A 23,005-nucleotide genomic window follows, 5' to 3' on the forward strand; every position below is an offset into this window, starting at 1 on the left:
AAGTTAATTCAATGCAGGAAAGAGAGAAATTTCTCAGAATACTAGATACATACTGATATGGTTTGGCTCTGTGTCCCCACCCAAATCTCACCTTGAATTATTTATTTGGGAAATTTCTCAGAATACCAGTTACATACTGATATGGTTTGGCTCTGTGTCCCCACCCAAATCTCACCTTATTTATTTATTTTTTATTTTTGAGACAGAGTCTCTCTCTGTAACCCAGGCTTGAGTGGCACGATCTCGGCTCACTGCAACCTCTGCCTCCCAGGTTCAAGTGAGTCTCCTGCCTCAGTCTCTCAAGTAGCTGGGATTACAGGCGCCCATCACGCCTGGCTAATTTTTGTATTTTTAGTAGAAACGAGATTTCACCATGTTGACCAGCCTGGTCTCGAACTCCTGACCTCATGATCCATCTGTCCTCAGCCTCCCAAAGTGCTGAGATTACAGGCGTGAGCCACCATACCCAGCCTCACCTTAAATTTAATAATCCCCACGTGTCAAGGGCAGGGCTAGGTGGGGATAATTTAAATCATGGGGGCAGTTTCTCCTATACTGTTCTTGTGGTAGTGAATAAGTCTCACAAGATCTTTGATAAGGGGAAACCTGTTTCACTTGATTCTCATTTTCTCTTTGCCTGCTGCCATCCACGTAAGATGGGACTTGCTCTTCCTTGCCTTCTGTCATGATAGTGACGCTTCCCCAGCCACGTGGAACTCAAAGTCCAATTAAATCTCTTTCTTTTGCCCAGTCTTGGGTATGTCTTTATCAGCAGCGTGAAAATGAACTAATATACATACATAGTGAGGACACTATAAAGCAGACATAATGGCAAATATCGTTATTCTGAATCAAGCATTTGCAAAGTATTTTCTAGGTACCAGTTCTGTACTAGGTGTCAAGGAAACAAAAATGAAAAGTATGTGTTTTCCATCCTCAAGGAGCTTATAAAGGAGAAAGAAACAAATAACTACAAAGCAATGGGAATAAAGCTGGTACAAGACAAAATTTATGGGCTAGGGAAGGATGGACGAACAGAGGAGACTCCAGGCTGTTTTTTTTGTTTTGTTTTGTTTTGTTTAGACAGAGTCTCACTCTGTCGCCCAGGCTGGAGTGCAGTGGCACGATCTCGGCTCACTGCAAACTCCACCTCCTGGGTTCACACCATTTTCCTGCCTCAGCCTCCCGAGTAGCTGAGATTACAGGTGGCCGCCACCACACCTGGCTAATTTTTTGTAGAGACGGGGTTTCACCATGTTAGCCAGGATGGTCTCGATCTCCTGACCTCATGACCCACCCGCCTCGGCCTCCCAAAGTGCTGGGATTACACGTGTGAGCCACCGCACCCGGCCCAGGACAGTTTTTTAAATTTTCACTAGCTCATATGAAGAGCTAAGCAAAAAACTGAATAGGAATATTTCAGCTATAATGCTTAGAAGGACATTCCAAGCAAAGGAAACAGCTTAAGCAAACACACTAAAGAATTAAATACAAAAGATCCAGGGATACTACACAGCTCGGCATTTGTCATGTTAAAGAGCTCATATTTTATCTAGTAAGTAACGGGGAAAAGACAAAGTGATTTAAAAACAATTAATATGATTAGATTTATATTCTGGAAAAACAACTGACAGTATGCAAGATGGACTGAAGAAAGAAGAGACTAGAGGCAGGGAGAATAGCTAGGAAGCTACTGCAGTAACTCGAGTGAGAGATGACACGGGCCTGTACAGGAGCACTAGGGCTGAAGAGGGGCAATGCTTTTCTGAGGATAAAACTGACAGGACTCCATAACTGATAAGCTACTAAAAGGAATGAAGAAGAGTCAGTGATAACTCCTAGGTATCTAGCTTGAGCAAGTAAGTGGTTGATAGCCTACCTCCAATTAAGACAGGAAATACAAAAGGAGGTTTAAAAAGAAAGATAATACTTTCTTCCAAAAATTAACTATGAGATTCCTATGGGAAGAACAAGTAAAGGTATCTGACAGATATTTTAAAAGCCAAGTCTGGAGGTTCCATAGAAACCAATGGACTAGAGGTACAGACTCGGGAGTCAATGGTGGTCAAGATAGTAGCATTGAAACCATAGCAGTGGATGAGGTCAACCAATGAGAAAGAGAAGCAAGGTAAGAACTGGGTGAGCCTTTAAAAATAACCACCACATTTTTGAAAAGGTAGAGTGAGGTGGGAGAGGTTTGTGTGGGACACTAGGCATCTTATACCTCTATCTGTATTAGGTGATTCCATGAAAAAAAAAAAAAGTGATTTCCATGAAAAGAAAAATACTGACAGCTAAACACAAGAGCATATATTTCACGTAAAAGGATGCCTACATCCCTACCCCCTTTCCAGTCTGGGGATCGCTGACATTTTAACAAGATGTGAATTCACCATCTCTCTAATCCAAAAATGCGTATCTTTCAAGACAGAATCCTAATATAGCATGGATCATTTATATTCCCCAAATGCCTCCAGCTTTTCTAGGGCAACAGAAACTAGGGAAAGAACTCAGAGATGGTCAAATTATTTTGGGTATTCTGCAACAACAAAATATTTGGCCCCTGTTCCTCAACTAAAATGGCAAGACATTCAAGTTCCAAAGCCATTTTTCACATAGAGTAAGTACAGAAAATTTTATTTACACCTAACAAACACCATGGGTCACGAATGTATACACATAGGCACACTCACAAATATAATAAATAGGTCACACAAGAAAGCATACACACAAATGAATTCCCAATAAGAATGTTAAGTTAATTTTTCTAAGGGGAATTAGTTCTAACTCATTACTGCCAAGTTAGAAAACCTCTATGTTCTTCCAAGCAAATCCCATGCCTTTTTATGGAAATCTCTTGTGCCCTGCACTCCCGACACAGCACCAGAAAATTTCTTACTCTGGTTAAGATTCCCTGACAAATATGGAAGACAGGAATAAACATTACACTATGTTTAAATTTTAAGTCAATTCTGAGTCCCTAACATTATGGTCCAAGTTATAACCTAACTCTTCATTCTTCCTTCAGGAAGCCTACTTCTAACCTTTACAAAAATAATATGACTTGATTGTCTTTGTGAAGCAAATTGATCCCAACCTTGTTGTTTCGGCAATTTTTAACATAAATGAATGTATTACAGACAAAAGTTTCTCCTGTAGAACTGAACTTATAAAACAAAATTCATTAAAGGAAATTTAGTGATTAGAAATTTTGGAGAAAAATTTTTTACATTAAGGAACAGTGAAGGTAGTTTCTTAAGCAGTATATTATTGGTTATCTTTAAATATTTACAGGGATCATAAATATTTAAAACTGACAACTCACCACAACATGCTGGTGGGGAGGGGAGTGAATATGGAAATCATGGTAAGATTTGACTTTCCAAAACAAAGGACAGTGCTCTTTAGAGTACATCATAAGAAAAACTGTACTTTTTGGTAATGTGAAATCACATAAATATACCAATACACAAACCAGAGAGTGCCGAACAAAAGAGCAGAGAGATGGAATGTATGAAAGACAGAGGTAAGGAGGATACACCCAAAGGTTTCACCAGCTATCTGATGGGAATGTAGAAAGAACACCAGACCCAAAGTAACAGTAGAATAACATTTCCAGAGGTAAACTAAGAAAAGTTAGGAATCATCAGATTCAAACACCCAATGAATGCCAAACACAGTGGGAATAGGAAAGAAAAAAGATTCTTGCACCTGAACATATTGTAGTTAAAATTCCAAACCCTAAAAACAAAGACAAAATCCTAAAAAACTTGTAGAAAGAAAAAACATATTCCCCTCTCCTTGAATACAGGCAGGGTTAGCAATGAACAAAATCCAGCCAACATGGTGCTGCTGTCTGAATTCTTAAGCTAGGTTAGAAAAGGCATCAGAGCTTCCTCCTGAATTTTTTCTCTTTGGGGATACCTATGTATGGAGTCCTAAGTGTTAGGCTGCCGTGCAGCCACCACTTTGGAGAGACCACAGAGAAAGACATGGTTGCCAGAGTCCCAGCTGTTTCTGTCTTCCCACATCTGTGAATAATAACGGCTTCAAGATGATCCCAGACAGCAACCATCTTACTGCAACATCATGAGAGACTTAGACTAGATTCACCCAGCTGAGCTACTCCCTAATTTTATACCCAAGACATTTTGAATTTCTTGCAGTATCCTAAACAACAATCTCAAAGAAACAAAGAACAGATCAACAAACTGAAAATAAATGGAAAGATGTCAGATAATCCATGTATATAAATATGTTAATATTAATTTATGTTAATAGCACTCAATAGAAAAATAAAATTTAAATATAAATCAAAGCATACAAAGCAAAACTTGACAGAATGGGAATCATGAATAGAATTTAACAGAACTTACTCAGTAAATGACAGAAAGGGAAGACAAAACCAGGAAGGATATATAGAAGATTTGAGCAGATAATGAATCAACTTAACCTAAGAGACATATAGAACACCACACCCAACAACTGCAAACTATACATCCTTTTCCAGTGTACACGGATAATTTACTAGAACAGACCATGCTGAGCCATAAATCAAGTCTCAAGAAATTTCAATGGACTGAAATCATACAGAGTGTAATTTCTAACCAAAATGAAATTAAACTAGAAATCAACATAAAAATATAACCACATTATCCCCAAATGTTTGTAAATGAAACAGAATTCTAAATAATCCATAGGTGAAGAAAGAAATCAAGACGGAAATTAAACAATTTGAACTAAATAATAATTAAAATGTAACATGTCAAAAATTACTGGAGCTGACAGGGCGTAGTGGCTCATGCCTGTAATCCCAGCACTTTGGGAGGCCAAGGCGGGTGGATCGCTTCAGGTTAGGAGTTCAAGACTAGCCTGGCCAACATGGTGAACCCTGTCTCTACTGAAAATACAGAAATTAGCCAGGTGTGGTGGCATGTGCCTGTAATCCCAGCTGTGCGGGAGGCTGAGGCACAAGAATCGCTTGAACCAGGGAGGCGGAGGTTGCAGTGAGCCAAGATCACGCCACTGCACTACAACCTGGGTAACAAAGTGAGAGTGTCTCAAAAACAAAAAAAAAGAAAGAAAGAAAAGAAAATAGTATACTTGACTTACGTGAGGCAAATTTTTTATGAATAGCTGATTTTGTGTTTTCTTGTTTTAAATGCTGAAGTCAGTATTTAAAAACAACAGAATTCCTGAAATACAGCAACTTTCATTTGTGGCAATCCACTCTAAAAACGTATCTAGATATGGTCATCTAGCCCTTTGAATTCTATCCTCACACAACAGTATGTTTTAGTTGGGCGTGGTGGCTCTCACCTTTGAGGCTGGAGGGTCGCTTGAGCCCAGGAGTTCTATGGGCACAGGGAGCTGTGACTGTACCACTGTACTCCAGCCAGCCTTTTAAAAATACAAGGTTTCCACAATTTCTCAGGTTTACGCATTTCCCCTCATCTTCCTTATGTATTAAAAGGGAACACATATTCTACTGTTTTAAAGAAATTTATCCATATCTATATCCCCAGATAAATCTTTACCACAATCTTTAGTAAAGTATAACTGAAGCAGAGTTATGTGATTCATTGCACCTTTGTAATTCTCCAAATATTCAAGTAAAGGATTAAAATATTTAATCCAACCATCTTACATATTCAAGAGTAAAATTTTTGGCAAGTTTGACAAGTGATCTTGATAGGCTTGATATACTATTATGACAACAGATACAATAATCTACCATTTGAAATTATTCCCTGCACAAAAATGTTTTAGTGTGTGCACTTTTCTCTCTTTTATAAAAATCTGCCACATCTTTAGTTATATCTCCTTTTTCATTCGGATTGTTTATCTGTGCCCTTCCTCTTTTACTTCTGGTCATTTTACCAGGTTTGTTACTTTTATTAGTCTTTTTCAAACAACCAACTTTGGCTTTGTTGATGTTTCATTGTAGACCTCTTTTCTATTTCTTTAATTTCTGCTTTTATGTTTATTATTTATTTCCTTTCTTTAGTTTATTCTAATGTTTTGCTAACCTAAGTTGGATACCTGCCTCAATAATTTCAGCCATTTTTGGGTTTTTTGTTTGTTTGTTTGAGACAGAGTCTCAACTCTGTCACCCAGGCTGGAGTGCAGTGGCATGATCTTGGCTCACTGTAACCTCCGCCTCCTGAGCTCAAGCAATCTTCCCACTTCAGCCTCCAGAGTAGCTGGAACTACAGGTGCACGCCACCATGTCCGGCTAATTTTTTTGTATTTTTGGTAGACAGGGTTTCGCCATCTTGCGCAGGCTGGTCTCGAACTCCTAGGCTCAAACTATCTGCCCACCTCGGCCTCCCAAGGTGCTGGGATTACAGGAATGCGCCAACGCGCCTGGGACCATTTTTCTTTCCTAATTAATATTTCAGATCCTCCATTAGGGGTCACTTTCCTTCTACCTAAAGTATATCTTTTGTAATCTTTCTTAGTGCTGTGCAAATAGTGAGAACAAAAAAAACTCCCAGTTTTATTTATCTGAAAACTTTGCTTCACTCTTCAAGGATATTTTAGCTTTAATAGTTATTTACTCTGAGTACACTGTAGTTACTATTCTACTGTCTTTTGATTTCTACTTTCCTTTCAGTAAGTCAGCTGCTAGCCTAATTGCAGAGCTTTTGAAAGTGATCTGTGTTGTCCTTCTGGTTATTTTTGACATCTCTGATCATCTGCAAATTTAACTATGAAGACTTTAGGTTTACATTTCTATTTACTCTGCTTAGGATTTGACTTCTTGAATTTGTATCTTTTTGCGGTTTTGGAAATTCTAATTGTAATCTCCTTAAATACTGTATCTACTTGATTTTTCTTCATATCTGAAATTCTGGTTAGACAACTATTAGACCTTTTCATGCTCTTCTTGGATTAGTTAAGATGTAGACACCGGCTGCTGTTAATAAGAGACTCAAAAGTGGCTTAACCAAAATTCAGGGTTATTTTCCTCTCACATGACACTCTTGTTTGGCAGCTAGGTAGTCTGAGAGAGCCAAGCTCTTATGTCTTATTGCTCTGTCATCCTTAGAGTATTGCCCCCTTCTACACAGGCAAAAATATCTCATCGCCATGTTTACATTCCAGTTCATGGGCAGGAAGAAAGATAAAGAAAACGGCATATCCCCTTTCCTCTCACAGGCATGATCTAGACGTTACACACATTTCAATTTGCACCCCAAATTACCAAAGCCTTGTCACATAGTCAAATCTCACTATCAGGAAGGCAATGAAATGGAAGTTTTAGCTAGGCAACAGAGCATCCAACTAATATATCCACTACTTATTAGACACAGAATGGTATCAGGGAAAACTAGCAATTTAGGCTATGGTTGTCCAATTTTCTTTTTTCCTTTTTACATATTTTCCATTTCTGTCTCTTTATTTTGGTTAACTTATTTTTCAGGTCATCTTCCAGGTCACTAATTATAATCTATTGTTAAGCCTGTCCATTGACTTTTAAGATTTTTATTTATACATTTCTTTTCTTTCTTTTCTTTTTTTTTTTTTTTCTTGAGATAGGGTCTCATTCTGTTGCCCAGGCTGGAGCGCAGTGGCACAGCTCACTGCAGCCTTGACCTCCTGGACTCAAGGGATCCTCATACCTCAACCTCCCAAGTTGCTGGGACTACAGGCACACACCACCATGCCCAGCTAATTTTTGTATTTTTTTGTAAAGATGGGATTTCACCATGTTGCCCACATTGGTCTCGAACTCCTTGGGCTTAAGTGATCCACCTGCCTTGGCCTCCCAAAGTGCTGAGATTACAGACGTGCATCACCGCATCCAGCCTATATATTTCATTTCTAAAAGTTCTCCCCCCAAACACAAAAAAGCTATTTGTAACTTCTCATAACCTCGCTATCTTTCTTATAAGCAGTATAGTAAAACGGTTAAAAGCCTGACTTTAGGACCCATACTGCCTGGCTAGAATCCTGGTTCTACTACTTTACCAACCTTGGTCAAGTTACATCCCCATTCTGTGCTTCATTCCTTCACCTGTAAAATGGGGATAATAATAAACCCTACTTTAGAGTTTTTGTGAGGATTAATTAACATGTAAAGTACTGAACAGTTCAAGGTTCATAGGAAGCACTACAAAATGTTAGCTATCATAATCCCATCATTCTTATATTTTTAATCTTTACCTTGCTAAACACACTGATTTTAAATTCCTGTCTAATAATTCCAAAATACGAAGTCAATGGGGGACCAATTCAGTTGTCTGTTATCCTGGATAATCCGTATTTTCAGTCTCTTTTTCTTTTTGAGTTGTGTGATCTTTTACTGTGATGTGCATTTGCTTCTGCAAGTGCCTGGAGTTACTAGTGGCCAGAATTACTTTGAACCATAGTCAAATTTTAAGATATTTTTGGGCTAACCCAAAAAGTGTGATTTAGATATGGAAACATAAAGGCTAGGTTGCAACTATAAAATGTCAAAGAATAACAACCCCCAAACCTGCACCACCACTTCAACTTAGTGCCAACATTTGTGACAGTCCAGTTTCCTCGGAGCTGGCAGGAGTAGGGGTGGGGAGGGGTGCACAAACACTCGGTGGAGTCTCCTCATACACTGAGCTTAGTCTCCTATCCTCTATGTCTGCGAAGGCAATGAAACCATAAGCCTAGGTTTAGCTGGTTCAGTAGGTGCCATCAAGACAAAAATAGGCTCTGAGTGCTGAGTCTAGCTTTCACTTACTTTTTAGCCTTTGAGCATATCTTATGTCAGTTCCTTGATACTGTTCCTTTAGGTTTCCAGTTGTAAAATGGGACCTTCATTTAAAAAATCTTAAATGGCCAATATGCACTTCTTCACAGTGAGAAGTCATGAACCCACATTTTTTTTTTTTTTTTTTTTTTTTTTTTTTTGAGACAGAGTCTTGCTCTTGTTGCCCAGGCTGGAGTGTGACAGCGCGATCTTGGCTCACTGCAACCTCCGCCTCCCAGGTTCAAGCAATTCTCCTGCCTCAGCCTCCCGAGTAGCTGCGATTACAGGTGCGGGCCACCACGCCCAGCTAATTTGTATTTTTAGTAGAGACAGGTTTCGCCATGTTAGCCAGGCTGGTCTCAAACTCCTGACGTCAAGTGATCCAGCCGCCTCGGCCTCCCAAAGTGCTGATATTACAGGAGTGAGCCACCATGCCCAGCCATGAATCTACATTTGATGAAAACATTTCTTTATAATATTCTCAACATAAAATTATGAATATTCGTTTGTTATCAAGAATATAATCTATAATAAAAGTGTGATAATTTAATCACAGAATACTACTTTGTATTTTCTATCGCCATTTTTTTAAAGAGTGGAGAAACAGGAGAGGAGGGTAGGAGTGTCAGAATCACCTGGGCAAAGAACCGTTACCCTCCAGGCAAAGAATCTGTCAGTTCCTTTTCTTTTCCACTACATGACTCTAGTCTAAGCAACCTCCTGGGACTACTGAAATAGCCTCTTAACTAGTCCATTGTTGCTCACTTGAGTTCCTCTACACTGAAGCCAGAATGATCTTTTCAAAACAGAAAATTAAATGATTTCCTTTTGCTCATAGGGTAAAGATTAAACTCCAAGTTCTCAAAGCTCCTAATGATTTGGCCTGTATCCACTTCATCTTGCTCCATATCCCTATCTGCTCCATATCCCTATTTACTCTCTATGACAGCCACGCTGGCCATCTTTCAGTTTCTTAAACCTGATATGCTCCCTTCTGCCACAGGGCTTTTGCAGAAGCTATTCCCTTTGCCTGCAATGACTTCTTCCTTCTCCACTTAGTTAATAATGCCTGATCTTTTCCTTGGATCTGAGCACAAGTATTAATTCCCTAAGATATCCTTCCCTGACCCCTTTGAGTCAAAACTTTATATACTCTTATAGTATCGGGCATTTTTCCTAAGCAATACTGATCACAAATGCAAATCAATGCTTTTTTTTAAATCTCTGTGATTTGATTACCTAGACTGTTGAATATCATTCAAATTATTTGCCACATATAATAATCTCAGAATTAGTGTTAAAACCTAATTTACATTCTATTTTTAGAATATCTGCAATGTGATCTGAGTTCTTACATTCAATGACTACCATGTTGTTATAAATAAGTTTTTAATTCTTCATCAAAAAAAGTCTAAGACAGATTGTTTCAGTAATTCCAGATTTTACATATGGAAACTAATATATGCACATGTTGCATGGCTGAGTGTTGCCACACAGAACTGTACAAATAATCCCTAAATGACAGTTTTTGCAGGTATTAGTATAAATACTTCATTTGAGAAGAGTCATCATTCTGAATTTTTTTCTGAAAGATAACTAAGAAAGTAAACATTTTTGTGAAATTCAAATATAATAGCTTTGTTTACTGTGAATTTTCATGTCATGAGGCAAATAACACTTGTACTGTTTTGAAGACTTCAACAAAAGATTCTACAAAATTATATCTTTCCTGTATGCTTTGTCTCAATGCATTTAAAAACTATTCTCCCTTTATTGATTTCAGTTTAAACTGTCAGTCATCAAGGTTACGTATGTCATCAGATTGAGCCATCTTCTCTCTTCAGAGAAACAAGTATTTTAGAAACAAATGAAATGAAAATACTTTCAAGACAAACCCAAAGGTTACTAAAATTGTTACTTTAAATCATTTTAAATCTCTAAAGTAAAATATATTCTTCATATTAAAATGATTTAAAAGAAAGAGATGGTCTTCTTTGACTATAACTTTTCCTCCTAAATGTTTAATACTGGGAATGCTTCTAATTACCAGAAGAAAGGGGGGAATATCACAGTATCCAAAAATATCCTATACTCTGTGCCTTTAGGAACTACATGTGCTCTTGGATCCATGAGCTGTCAAAAAACAGTGAATGCGTATCCTGTTTTAGCAACATAGCAAATCATCAAAAGCACATCACCAGTAAATGTCTGACTAAGGGAAATGGAAATGAAAGACTGCTTTTTACATGTATTACCATCTACTTAAGTAAAGTGAATATTCTTCAGTATAACTATTATCATTGCAGACAAACAATTTGTAAACCATGCAGAAAAAATTTAAGGCCATGACTAATACTTTCTAGGTTGACCAAAATACATTATTTTCCGTAAAAGATACATTTGGTCAGGTGTACTAAATTATGCCAAGTATAGCTAAGTTTATCAATTCTGGAATCTTGATAGATACATTTCCATAAACAGAGGTATTCACTCTCTAACTTTATTCCCTTAACAGCACTGCCACATGAACTATATATGACCAAAACTAAAGCATGCCAAAGCTAATGAAAAAGTATGAATTTGGAATAATTATAAGTAAAAATGCATAATTATAACTAAGTTTCTGATATCTTTGTTTTTCAGACCATTATCCAGCTAAAATGTTATAACCTTTCCTTGAAGGGAGAGTAAAACCATGTAACCAACAGCAACTAAATTTTATATAGCATTCTGTCACTTACAATGCTCTTTCCTTTTTATTTTTTAGGTAATAAAAACCAAAACTATGTCATTACCCCCACTATAAAGAAACATACAAGGCTTAACTTGGATTAAATGACTTAAGCATAAAGTAATTAGGAAGCTGTATTCAAACCTATGTCTCTAGATTTTAAATGCTGCTCTCTTTTGAATATATTATGCTGTTATATAACAACAACACAACAATAGTAATGGCAAACATTTACTGAGGGCTTACCATGTGCCAGGAAGTGCTGTAAGAAATCCTCACAATAAGCTTACAAGGCAGATACCAGTAATATCCCCAAAGTCACATATCTAGGAAGAAAAGCCACGATTTAAACTCAGGCAACCTGGTTTCAGGGTTCACAATCTAACATGCCAATCTGCCTGTATTCATTCATGTACATAAACTTGTATATGCATAGAATACCTTTGGGAAGGAAGCTGAGGAATGATGGGACATGGAAAGAAAAGAGATTTTTCACTGTGTACTTCGTATGTACTTCTTGAAGCCCAGGGAGAGGAAGGGGGTGTAGGTAGACAGAATGTTATAGACATGGAGTTCCAGAAAAAAGGCAGAGACTCAAGAGACTCTGTGATGATCTAATAGAAAAATTATATTTAAAAAAAAGTCTAGGTGGCCTGAGCATTTACTGTGAAAGGGTGAGAGAGGAAAGGACTTAGTACATATGTGGTTTTGTTTTTTGTTTTGCTTTTTTTTTTTTGAGACAGAGTCTCACTTTGTTGCCCAGGCTGTAGTGCAGTTGCGCAATCTCAGCTTATTGCAACCTCCGCCTCCTTGGTTCAAGCGATTCTTCTGCCTTAGCCTCCCAAGTAGCTGGGACTACAGGCATGTGCCACCATGCCCGGATAATTTTTTTGTATTTATAGTAGGCAGGGTTTTACCGTGCTGGCCAGGCTCGTCTTGAACTCCTGACCTCAGGTGATCCACCCTCCGTGGCCTCCCAAAGTGCTGGGATTACAGGCGTGAGCCACCGTGCCTGGCCCATATATGGTTTTAAATAGCAGGCTATAAAAGTTCCTCTATGACATCCTACGAACTTGAAACTTTCCTATCAGATGAGAAAAGCCATCTAAGGCTTTTGAGCAAGAGTTTGAAGATAAAAAAGAAAGCTCTATGAGTACTCTGTAGATTGCAACAGAGGAATGAAAAACTAGAGAAGGAAGATCAGTTAGGAGGGCAAGGAAGCAAACCTTTTTTTTTTAAGTGCCTTTTTCTTAGACTTTAGCAACCTTCAAGGCAGATATTATCTTCCCTTCAAAATGCAGATAAAAGATGCCATTCCTAGTGCTCAGAACAATAGTTGGGAAATAGCAGATGCTCAATAAACATTTATTGAATGAAAGAAAAAAAGGGCTGACCTTGGCTTCAAAGCTAGGTGTCGTCTAACACTAATGCCTAAGACCTTTTCCACTATATTCGGTAATTCAATTAATCCAAGCAATCTTTAAAATGTGGTGAGACCATTTAGACAGAGGGCTAATCTTAAAGTAAGTGACATAGTTCAGCAATGTTGCTGTGAACACCAAATTAGATAATGCATATGTAGCACTTAGGAGAGTGCCTGGCAATTATCCACTTAAAAAAATACTACTATCACTACTTTATTAATGTAACTAGAGTGTTACTGATATTTTGAGAAGAATTTTGGAAAGGTAATGCAAGACAAGAATGGAAAGCACTGTCAGATTAGGAACCCCAAATCAGGAGGCAGTATAATCAAATTTATTGATTCTTAACTTTATTGTATTCCTTAATCCAGTAAATCCAGTTATTTGAAAAGAATATATACACTGGGGGAAGTGAGGGAAATGTTGGAGACCAGGGAACCCAAATTAACAACCTCTGATCAAAAACAAAGAGCCTTGGCCAGGCACGGTGGCTCACGCCTGTAATCCCAGCACTTTGGGAGGCCAAGGCAGGTGGATCATGAGGTCAGGAGATCAAGACCATCCTGGCCAACATGGTGAAACCCTGTCTCTACTAAAAATACAAAAATTAACTGGGCGTGGTGGCTCGTGCCTATAATCCCAGCTACTCAGGAGGCTGAGGCAGGAGAATCACTAGAATCAGGGAGTCGGAGGTTGCAGTGAGCCGAGATCATGCCACTGGCTCCAGCCTGGCGACAGAGCAAGACTGTCTCAAAAACACAACAACAACAACAAAAAAACCAAAGAGACTTTTGCAGGAATATCTGGGTCCAAAATCAGGATCTATAAGTTGTGTGAGCCGAGACAAGTCATTTATCCTCATTAATGTTCAACTTCTTTATTTACACAACAAAGCTGGACTAAGATACCTCACTGGTTTCTGATAAGTAAACAATATATTTAATAACATATTTTAGGTACAGAAGCTTAATGCTTTTTTCCTTCCCAAACTAAAGTGAAGAGAATCAATGTTTTAGTTGATAAAAACACTGCCACATTAGAAAACTATTAGAATCCCTGTTTATTGAATCTGTTTGCTCATATAAGAGCGTCAAATCTCTCTTAGTATGGCCAGAGTGTTATGAGTTTCCTATCCTCGTAAGTGCTACAGTTCTACAGAAATTTTTGTTCCCAGAGCTATTAATTTTGTGAAGAGAAATAACACCCGATATACAGACACCTTTGTTTTGAAAACAACTGATTGAGGAACAATCTTAGCCCTGATCAAGTTAATTTTTTTTTTTTTTTTTTTTTTGAGATGGAGTCTCGCTCTTTCGCCCAAGCCTGAATGCAGTGGTGCTATCTCTGCTCACTGCAAGCTCCGCCTCCCGGATTCACGCCATTCTCCTGCCTCAGCCTCCCGAGTAGCTGGGACTACAGGCACCTGCCATCACGCCCGGCTAATTTTTTGTATTTTTAGAAGAGACGGGGTTTCACCATGTTAGCCAGGATGGTCTCAATCTCCTGACCTCATGATCCGCCCACCTCGGCCTCCCAAAGTGCTGGGATTACAGGCGTGAGCCACCGCACCCGGCCAATCAAGTTAATTTTTTCAGATGAGAGAAGGTTGGGAAAAACAAGGAAATTAGTTAAAGCCCTGCCTTCATGAGAGATGAATCAGTTTGAACAGGATCTAGAAGTGACCATTAAATAATAATTGGTTTAATAAGGAATCTTTGATTTTGTGCCAAATGCTAAGAAATACACAAAAAAAGATACATAACTATTTGACTAACAGAATTTCTAGGGTTTATTCTGAAGAATTACGTTGGGAAAGTCATTCTACTTTCTTACCATGGAACCAAAAAGAGATCCTCTAAATTGGAAATCGCTTTTTTTTTTTTTTTTTTTTTTTTTTTCTGAGACGGAGTCTCGTTCTGTTGCCCAGGCTGGAGTGCAGTGGCGCAATCTCGGCTCACTGCAAGCTCCGCCTCCAGGGTTCAAGTGATTCTCCTGCCTCAACCTCCTGAGTAGCTGGGATTACAGGCATGCGCCACCACGCCCGGCTAATTTTTGTATTTTTAGTTGAGACAGGGTTTCACCATGTTGGTCAGGCTGGTCTCAAACTCCTGACCTCATGATCCCCCCGCCTCAGCCTCCTAAAGTGCTGGGATTACAGGCATGAGCCACTGTGCCCGGCCCCTAAATTGGAAATCTTAACCTGGCAATCAGGAGTTATGAATTGCTGGCCACAGATGTATATAAATACATTTCTTCAGAGAATCATTCTTTTTGTATGGCCATCAACCACAACAGACTAAATAAGCTACCATCAGTTTACACCTGGATCCCTATAATAGCCTCTCATCTGATCTCCCTACATCCAATCTTTTCCCCCTCCAATATATTCAAAATGAAGCTAAAATGAACTTTGTAGAATGACAAATTTAATTACTTAGTGACCTCCTACGAATCCCTCCAGTTCAGATACTTCAGTGATTTCCCATTTCCCTTAAAGATAAAGACCAAAGATGTTAACATGGCTTACAAGGGTCTGCACAGTTGGGTCCCTAACTCCCATTCTGGCTTTATTTCACAACAGTGCTCCCTTCATTCTCAACACTCCAGCCAACTGGCTTTCTTACATCTTCTCCAATGCATCATGCACTCTCCTGCCAGAAATAAGTCAGCTGGTAAAGTGTTCCAGAAAACAAAAAGCAATGGGGAGATCGTAGTCCATATGGCATGTAGGTTTATAATCTAGAAGAGTGATGTTTGAGTAAACAACTAAAGATGATGGGCAGTTAGAGAACAGAGTTGGGCAGACATCTGAGGGAAGCAGAAAAGCCTTGAGATGCCTGGTGACTTCGATAAGGAACAAGTAGGGCACTATAATTGGAGGACAATGAGGAAGTCATTAGGAGAAGAGAAGGTAAGATATTAAATAGAGAGCTAAATACAGGCTTTTAGGCCACGGTAAGGACTTCAGCTTTTACTCGGTATGCATGGGAAGCCACTAGACAGTTCTGAGCAGAGGATGTCAAGTTTCCACTGAAATTTTTAAAAGGTCTCTCTGGTTGTAAAAGAGAAGGTCAAGGGCAGAATCAGGAAGAACTGGAAGGCAACTGAAATAACACAAGAGATAGGAATGTTGACCAAAGGAGTAGCAGTGCAGGTAGTAAGAATTGGTTAACTTCCACATACATTTTGAAGACAGGGCCAAACGAAGAGACAAGTTGGGAGAAAAAAAAGACTGCTAAAAAATAAAGAGAGGATAGACACCAAACCACAGACCCAGGAAGTTCAGAGAACACTAACCAAGATAAATGCCAAAACATCTACACTTAGGTATATTTCAGACTGCATAAAATCAAGGCAAAGAGAAAATGTTGAAAGAAGCCAGAGGGGGGAAAAACATCTTACCTATAGCAGAACAGAGACAAGAATTGCATCAGACTTCTCTTCAGAAACCAGGAAAGCAAGAAGAGAGTGAAGTAAAATATTTAAAGTGTTCCCAGAAAAAACCACCAAGTTACAACTCTGTATCAAGTGACACTATCCTCCAAATGAAGGAGAAATGCACACATTTTCAAACAAAAATGGAGAGAATTTGTCACCAGCAGACATGCCTTGCAAGAAATGTGAAAATTTCTTCAGAAAGAAGGAAAACTACTTAGAGCACAAACTTTACTTTTACTTTTCTTATCCTTTATCCATCTAAACATATACAGTTTGTTCAAAACAACAGCAACAAGATATTAGGTGACTATAGCTTATGGATAAGTAAAATGAATGACAGCAATGTTATAAGGGACTGGTGTAAGTAATTAAGAATATTCTGTTCCAAGATACTTGCACTACCCATGAAGTGCTATGTTATATGAAAGTGGGCTTGGCTTAGTTGTAAATGTATACTGCAAATTCAAGGGCAACTAGTAAAAAAAAAGTAAAAACAAGTATAATACAGTAAGTGAGGAGAAAAAATGAAGTAACATAAAATGTTCAATTGAAATCAGAAGGCAAAAAAAGGAAACAAAGAACAAGGGAGGGCAATGAATAGAAAACAGTAACAAATATGGTAGATATATATTAATCCAACACCAATTAAAAGAGACCGTCCAGCGTGGCACATGTATACATATGTAACTAACCTGCACAATGTGCACATGTACCCTAAAACTTAAAGTATAATAATAAAAGAAAAAAAAAGAGACTGTCATAACGGACTAAAAAAACAAGACCCAACTATATGTTGTCTATAAGAAACCCACTTTAAATATAAATACAGTAGACCCCCCCATCCATAGTTTTGCTTTTTCCAATTTCAGTGGCCCAGTCAACAGGTATCTGAAAAATATTACAATATTGAGAGAGACAGACTACTTTCACATAACTTTTAATAAAGTATATCGTTAGAATTGTTCTATTATTAGGTATTGCTGTCAGTCTCTTACTGTGGCTAATTTATAAATTAAACTTTATTATAGGTATGTACAGGAAAAAACATAGTACATATAAGGTTTGGTACTATATCCGCGGTTTCAGGCATCCACAGAGGATACTGAAATGTATCCTCCATAGGTAAGTGGGGACTACTGTACACAGATTAAAAGTAAAGAAATGAAGAAAAATATATCATGCTAACACTAATAAAAAGAAAGTTAACAGTAGCTATATTATTCTGAGACAAAGCAGGCTTCAGAGTAAGAGAAGTTATCAGGTATGAAGAAGAGTATTACATAACGATAAAGGCACCAATTCTCCAAGAAGAGATAACAATTCTTAATGTGCATGCATCTAACAACAGTGTCAAAATACATGAGGCAAAAATGGATACTGCAAGGAGAAACAGATGAATCCATTATTATAGCTGGAGCCCTCAACACCCTTGTCAGTAACTGACAGATCCGGCAGGCAGAAAATCAGTAAGGTCGTAGCTGAACTAAACAACACCATCAATCAACTGGATCTAATCAACATTTACAGAATACAGCCAGGTACTGCAGGACATTGTTTTAATCCACATTGTTTAGACCGCATATGTGATGGTGGTCCCATAGGATTACAATGGAGCTGAAAAATTCCTATTGCCTAGTGACATCTTAATGATCCTGAACCAGTGTAGGCCTAGGTGAATATGTGTGTTTGTGTCTTAGTTTTTAACAAAAATGTTTAAAAAGTAAAAAATTTTAAAAATAGAAAAAAACTTTATAGAATAAGGACATAAAGAAAGGAAATTTTTTTTAACAGACAACAATGTGTTTGTGTTTTAAGCTAAGTGTTATTACAGGAGTCAAAAAGTTTATAAAGTAAAAAAGTTACAATAAGCTAAGGTTGAATTGAATGATTTACTTTATTTATTTACTTAATTATTTTAGAGACAGGGTCTACTCTGTTGCCCAGGATGGACTGCAGTGGTGTGATGACAGCTAGGAGATATGTTGTTAAGTGATGTGTGACTGTATTTCTATATATTGGCAAAGAAGTGAAAAATAAAATTTAAAAAATCACAAAAGTATCTAAAAAGAAACTACTTAGAGATTAATTTAACAAATTGCCTAATAATATATTTCTCTGAACGTATCCCTGTTATGTATGACTGTACTTTATCCAACAATGAAAGAATATACATTATTTTCAAGTGTACACGAAACATTTACCAAGACAGACCATATTCTGAATTATAAAGTCTCAATAAATTTGAATAAATTTAAATCATACAAGGTATGTTTTCTGACTACTACAGAATTAAATTAGAAACCAGTAACAGAAAGATCAAGAAAATCCCCAAATATTTAGAAACTAAACAACATATTTCTAAATAATCCATAGTTCAAAGAAGAAATCCAAAGGGATAAATTGGTATTTTGAACAGAATGAAAATGAAAACACAACATATTAAAATTTATAAAATAAGACAGTCCAGAAATAAATCCCTCACATATATGGTCAAATGATTTTTGAAAATGAGGCCAAGACCATTCAATTGGGAAAGGATGATCTTTTCAATAAATGGTGCTAGAAAAACTGGATATTCACATGTAAAAGAATGAAGAGTTGGGCCCCACCATATACAAAAATTAACTCAAAATGGATCAAAGACTAAATGTGAGAGAGCAAAACCATAAAATTCTTGGAAGAAAACATAGGAGGAAAGATACATGACAATGGATTTGGCAATGATTGCTTGGATAAACACCAAAAGCACAGGCAACAAAAGAAAAAAAATAGATAAATTGGACTACAGGTTGAGTATCCTTTTGGGAACAGAAGTGCTTCAGATTTCAAATATTTTCAGATTTTGGAATATCTGTATATACATAATGAGATCTATTGGGAATGGGACCCAAGTCTAAACTGTTTCATAAACACTTCATACACATAGCCTGAAAGTAATTTTATACAATATGTTTAACAATTTTGTGCATGAAACAAAGTTTTGACTACTATTTTGACTGCAACCCACATGGGGAAAGATATAAAATGTTCCACTTCTGGTGTCATGTCAGCACTCAAAAGTTATGGATTTTGGATTTTGGATTATGGATATGGATTTTGGACGCTCAACCTTGATGTGCTCTTCGATGCACAGAAGTTTGCAATTTTGACATATAGGTATCCCTAATCCACTTATATGAAGTACCTATTGTAGTAAAAAATTCAGAAACAGAAAGTAGAATGGTGGTTGTTGGGGGCTGAGAAGGGGGATGGGGAATTACTGTTTAATGGAATCAAGTTTCAGTTACACAAAATGAAAAGAGTTCTGTAAACAGATGGTGATGAAGTCTGCACAACGATGTGAATGTACTTAATTTTACTGAATTGTATACTTAAAAATAATTACAATGGTATGTTATATGTATTTTACCACAATATAAAAAAATACAACACAATTCTCCATATTAACTAAAACAAAAAAAAAACAATCAGAGCAGAGAAGCCATCAAAGCAGGTCAGGAAAGAGCAACTAGTGAGGCAGTGGCGGGGGGAACCATGTATATAGTTTCTTGGGATAAAGAGAAGAAAATAATTTAAAGAGGAGGAATTGATCAACTATCAAATGCTGACATGTAAATTAAGATGAGACTGAGAACTTGACCACTGGAGGTCACTGGAGACTTGATAAACCAATTTCAGTGTAATAACCCAGGACAAAAGCACAACTGGGTTCAGGAAAGATTGGGAGGTAAGAAATTGGGAGATGGCATTATGGACAATTTTTTTGAGGAGTTTGCTTTAAGGAGGAATAGAAAAATCAGGTGGTCACTACTACAAGGGAAAGGGGAATGTGGTTTCAAAAAGGGTTTTGCCTTATTTATTTTTAGAGTAGGTACTTATTAATCAAACATTTAAGAGCAACTCAGTAAGTATTTGTCCAGAATGAACTGTTCTCAAAACTAGGTTTACTGCTTGACATTAGAGGTTAAGGTGTTGCAATTCTGAGTCTTGTTTTTTATTACCACCAACCCCCACCCCCGCCGATATTACTTCATCTCTCTCCAAGGTCACTGAAGTTTTTCACAACTATTTTAACAGATATTGCAATAAATGTACAGTAATTTAACTATCCTTGCTGGGCATGTCAAAGTGTTTTCTATTATTATAGATAATGCTGCAATGAATCTTTATTTATATAATACACTTTTATCCAGTTGTCATTTTTTTCTTTGTCTTATATTCTCACATGGAACATTAATTAATCAGAGACTAGGAGGCCGGGCGCGGTGGCTCAGCCTGTAATCCCAGCACTTTGGGAGGCCGAGGTGGGCGGATCACAAGGTCAGGAGATCGAGACCATCCTGTGAATGGTGAAACCCCGTCTCTACTAAAAATACAAAAAACAAACAAACAAACAAAAAAATTAGCCAGGCGTGGTGGTGGGCGCCTGTGGTCCCAGCTACTCGGGAGGCTGAGGCGGGAGAATGCTGTGAACCCAGGAGACGAAGCTTGCAGTGAGCAAGCAGTGAGATTGCGCCACTGCACTCCAGCCTGGGCGACAGAGCGAGATTCTGTCTCAAAAAAAAAAAAAAAAGACTAGGAACATTTTTAAGGTTCTTCATGGAGATTAGTTTTATCAACTGGCATTCCAATCAGGAATGTGTGGGTCCCATTTCACCATATCCCTAATAGCACAGTTTCAACATAAATGTTCCTATTTAGTTAACTGTATTATCAAAATTTTATTACTCTAAGTTTCTCCGATTAGTGAGGTTAAAGTTTTCAAATATTTATCTGTCATGTGCTTTTTTCTTTTGTGAATGCGTATTCTTTTTCATTTATCTTTAAAAAAAGTTTGTTCCTATCAAGCAGTCTGTTCTATTTATTAAGAATAGCCACTTTTTTTGATTGATTATCCCGTTTTCCCTCAGATATTGTTTGCTTTTAGCTGTTTATTTTATCACGCTCAAGTTAATTTCTGTTGTTTTTTTTGTTTGTTTTATTGCATTTTTTTTCTTCTTTTTTTCAGTTATTTTGCATTAAATCTATGTTTCCCATGGTCATTTTCCCCTCATAGCTCATGAGTTTGGTTTATAACTGCTAAGGATTGGGCACCAGTGGATTAAAGCAAAAGACTGATTTAAGAATGGAAGTTCTGTTGTGAGTAATTTAGAAACTCTCTTTTGCTATAACTACTTGGTCTATGGTCTGGCCCACATTTATTTTTTCAGACAGGGTCTCACTCTTTCACCGCTGGAGTGCAGTGGCACGATCACAGCTTAGTGCAGCCTCCAACTCCTGGCCTCGAGCAATTCCCTCCCACCTCAACCTCCAAAGTCCTGGGATTACAGGTGTGAGCCACCGCATTCAACCAGTCCACATTTAAATCAAAGTTTAGAAGGCTAATAATTTTATGTCCAATAAGTAAATAAACATATAATAAAATACGGTAAAGGCAACTAGATAAATTAGCAAGTAGGACTTAGATTCAGATCACCTATATTTAATCACTGGCTCTACCACTTATCAGGTGGAAGACTCTGGACTTCTTAAACTTACTCAATTCTCATGATCTATAACCAACAGTAGCAGTTTAACACTTACTGAGGACTTACTATGTGCAAGCATGTTTCTAAGAATTTTACTTTTAGTCAATTTATTTAAAACAATTCTATAATATTATTATAATCACCACTTTGGACAAGAGAAAACATACGACCTACAGAAGTTCAATAACTCAACAAAACTCACAAAACAATTAGTAAATGGCAGAACGAGGATTTGAACCTAGGCATTCTGCCTCCAGTGCTCCCATCCTGGCTCCTAAGCACTCTATTATATGGCCTCTTTCATCTTTAAAATGGGAATGATACCACCTAACTCAGGTGTGATGGAAGGATTAAATAAAACAGTATACATGAAAGTGTGAAGTGGCAAGAACAAGAAAGTATTAAGAGGGGAGTTTGTTTGAAGTAACAACAAAACCTGATAGACACTTTGTATGATTTAAAATAGGTTACAAAAAAATAAAAAAGATGGCAAATTCCACAAAGCATATGCAATGAACTAAAATCCTTACAGTAACCCGTTAAGAATACCATGGCGGAGAGTCCTTAGGCTCTTGCTCTCTGGCTGGAATAAAAACTTCTTGCCTGAGACTAGAAGGATATGCAATTTATCCCATGAAAATAATTGTGCAAAGCACTATCCCCAGCAGGCCAGATCAGTTAATATGCCAGTTTAGAAGCCCCATGAAAACAAGAGACTCGCCTTGTCTTTTCTTCCACTTACATCTTGCCACTTCTCTTATGTCAAAATAATATCTTGGTTTATACCCCTTCCTAAGTAATGCCTTAACCACTTCCTCTATCTATCCAAATCCTCTATGCCTTTTGAGGTACATTTCAAGCCCCAACCTCAGAGTTGTATCCATTAATTCATGCCCACAGTCTTCTTTTCTCTCCCTGACCTCTCATTACCTCTTTTATACTACTTAATCTCTGGTTACATTTTCTTTTGTTGACATATAATTCATACACTGTAAAATCCACCTTTTTTTTTTTTTTGAGACGGAGTTTCGCTCTTATAGCCCAGTCTGGAGTGCAATGGCGTGATCTCGGCTCACTGCAACCTCCGCCTTCCGGGTTCAAGGATTCTCCTGCCTCAGCCTCCCACGTAGCTGGGATTACAGGCATGCGCCAC

General features: G+C 37.7%; 1 protein-coding gene across 7 annotated transcripts in view; it reads right to left on the reverse strand.

The window, feature by feature from the left end:
• RAP1A (RAP1A, member of RAS oncogene family) overlaps window positions 1-23,005 on the reverse strand; it is a 93,666-nt gene that overhangs the window by 36,354 nt on the left and 34,307 nt on the right. Inside the window, exon 1 of one of the 7 annotated variants that reach the window (XM_063700610.1) lies at window positions 11,709-11,727. The exons of the other annotated variants lie outside the window; for them this stretch is intronic. The gene's annotated coding sequence lies outside the window, so the exon portion shown is untranslated. Of the gene's footprint in view, window positions 1-11,708; window positions 11,728-23,005 lie in introns of those variants that run through there. 7 annotated transcript variants of the gene reach the window in all.

This window comes from Gorilla gorilla, chromosome 1 (genome assembly GCF_029281585.2).
Source record: "Gorilla gorilla gorilla isolate KB3781 chromosome 1, NHGRI_mGorGor1-v2.1_pri, whole genome shotgun sequence".
NCBI classification, from domain to species: Eukaryota; Metazoa; Chordata; class Mammalia; order Primates; family Hominidae; genus Gorilla; species Gorilla gorilla.